General features: G+C 36.6%; 1 pseudogene; it reads left to right on the forward strand.

Annotated features, from left to right (window-relative positions):
* Positions 1-704: 704 nt before the first annotated feature.
* Positions 705-1,767, forward strand: LOC147286534 (glycosyltransferase BC10-like; annotated as a pseudogene).
* The last annotated feature ends 959 nt before the right edge of the window (positions 1,768-2,726 follow it).

A 2,726-nucleotide genomic window follows, 5' to 3' on the forward strand; every position in this document is an offset into this window, starting at 1 on the left:
GATTTATTTTATTGTGTTTTCGCTAAGGATCCCAGATTTTGTATCTGTGTGGCAGGAGGTCTGGAGGCATATTGGCAACAGAGTAATTAATGATTCGCACTATCACTATATATGCAAACTTTATTTCCTATGGGGCTATATATGCCACCTTTGGGAACAAACAAGCATCCAAATACTTGATCCTACCCCAGCTCTTAATAATTAAACAAGCATCCGGATATTGTCTTTTCTTTTATTTTAGTTTTTGTTTGTTTTCTGGGTGGTATTAAATTGAAGAATATATGGCTTCTAACTTCTAAGCTTCTAATTTTCCACGGCACTTTTCCCAAAAAACAAAAAACAATTCCACGGCAAAAATAAATAAATGGGGCAGACAGCTTAATTGCTTCAAAATTGTAGCTAGATTGATCACTTAAATTCTTAGTAGAAGTATGAACATGCAACCTTTCCGTACCCATAATGTACAATTAAATCGTGTCCTTCATTTCCTCTTCTTTGTTATAGGTTTCTCACTCGGTATCATCACTACGTTATATTTCCAGAGCTACTCTTTCACTTTTCAAGCATCCCTAAATTCCATTAAGATTCCACTAAAACCATCACCACCTCAAACGCAACCACTGCCACCGGCGCCATCACCAAAATGGATGCCCCCACTGCCACCGCCACCATTAATATCACCGCTTCCATTTCCAGTACACAATATGAGTGACGAGGAGTTGTTTTCGAGAGCATCAATGGTTCATCAAATTGGAGAATTCCCTTATTACAAGCATCCTCCAAAAGTGGCTTTCATGTTCTTAACAAAGGGGCCTCTACCTTTGGCTCCCTTGTGGGAGAAATTTTTCAAAGGACATGAAGGCCTATACTCCATTTACGTGCACGCACACCCTTCTTTCAACAAGTCACTACCTGAAACTTCTGTCTTCTATGGTAGAAGAATTCACAGTCAGGTTAGTTTCTTATTAGATTGGACTGGAGAATAATAAGTTGTACTAAATTATATTGGATGGGACTGTACTGAATTGTACAGAGAGATTTTAGGGTTTTGTAGTAGGACTTAGACATCATATAATTGATTTTTTAGATTCGTACCTCACTAGATACTCTTGCAATTGCAGCCAGTTTATTGGGGAACTTCAACAATGTTAGAAGCCGAGAGACGGCTCTTAGCGAATGCACTCCTTGAAATCTCCAATCAAAGATTTGTGTTGCTCTCTGAATCATGCATTTTTCTTTATTTAACTTTACAACAACTTATGACTACCTCATGAGCACAAATCTAAGCTTCCTAAGCTCATTTGATGACCCAAGAAAGCCAGGCCGCGGGCGATACAGCCATCAAATGTGGCCAATAGTAAGCATCACAGATTGGCGAAAAGGGTCTCAATGGTTTAAAGTTCACCGTGAGCTTGCCATCCAAATCGTTTTTGATCAAAAATACTATCCGATCTTTCAAAAAATACTACCACCCTCCTTGTTATGTGGATGAGCACTATATTCCAACACTTGTGAGCATGTTGTACTCTGAGTTGAATTCAAATAGGAGCATTACTCGGGTCGATTGGTCAAGGGGTGGTTCCCATCCTCGCAAATATGGTTGGAGTTATTACAGATGAGTTTTTGAATCGAATTCGGTTCGGAGCACAATGCAAATACAATGGAAACACAACTTCAATATGTTTCCTGTTTGCCAGAAATTTTTTGCCCAACACATTGGAGTCATTGTTACGGGTTGCTCCTTTGCTGCTAGGTTTTGATCCCTAGAATTTGTTAAACATTGAAATTATGCTGCCTCCTTGTCAATTTTTCCATTTATTAATTTGATTCATGAAAATATTGGAAATAATAAATGATCCATCAATTCATTGTTTAGTGCAATAAGAATGGTTTTGAATAATTCTTTACTTATCAAGAAACTTGCATTTTTTGTCCTTAATGAGTGAGTAATTTATCCTAATTTCATTATCAGTCATACTAAGGCATTTCAACTTTTTAAATCCCAATTGATGTGACAATATGTCATTATTCATGTCTTTGTTCATTTTAAAATTTTATATGATGCAGAACAATCGACTGAGGCTTACAAGCATAAACCTAAAGGAACAAGAACCCTGGAATCCACCAAGAAGTTAAGAGAAAACCTCAATAGTTAATTTAATAAAATAACATCATAATTCGTCTAGCAATTGTAAAATTGCTTAAGTACGCTTAAAGAAACCCTAGGGCACAAACAACCTTATAATTAAGGCCCACGGGTATTACAAACCCAAATAAAATATAAACAAAATTAAATAAAAAGTCTTAAAAGTCTAAAATGCAGTTTTGAGGCCCTAAACTACCTCAGAAGGCCGAAAAAGCCCATACATCATAACATAGCGATGAGTTTGACTCGTCTCGCGATTCCCTTTGAAACGATATGCATTAGTGCCAGTTTTAGAGCCAAACCCTTCGACTAGTAGAAATCATTTCCCAAATTTCTTGGGTTTGCAACAATCAAGTTGTTGCATAAACTTCTCCATCAATTGTTCTGCATCATTATACCTCATTTCTTTACACAAAGTAAGAAACCCACCAACTTGTATTCCAAGTTTGAGATACCAACTCACGTGATACATGATATGTCAGTTTCTTACTTATTGGAATAAAAATAGGTCTATGAACAAACTACGTACATTGGTGACATTGTTAATCTATTTTTTATTTTTGTTTTTGTGGGGTGCATG

This window comes from Dryas octopetala, chromosome 4 (assembly GCF_963921425.1).
Source record: "Dryas octopetala chromosome 4, drDryOcto1.1, whole genome shotgun sequence".
Taxonomy (NCBI): domain Eukaryota; kingdom Viridiplantae; phylum Streptophyta; class Magnoliopsida; order Rosales; family Rosaceae; genus Dryas; species Dryas octopetala.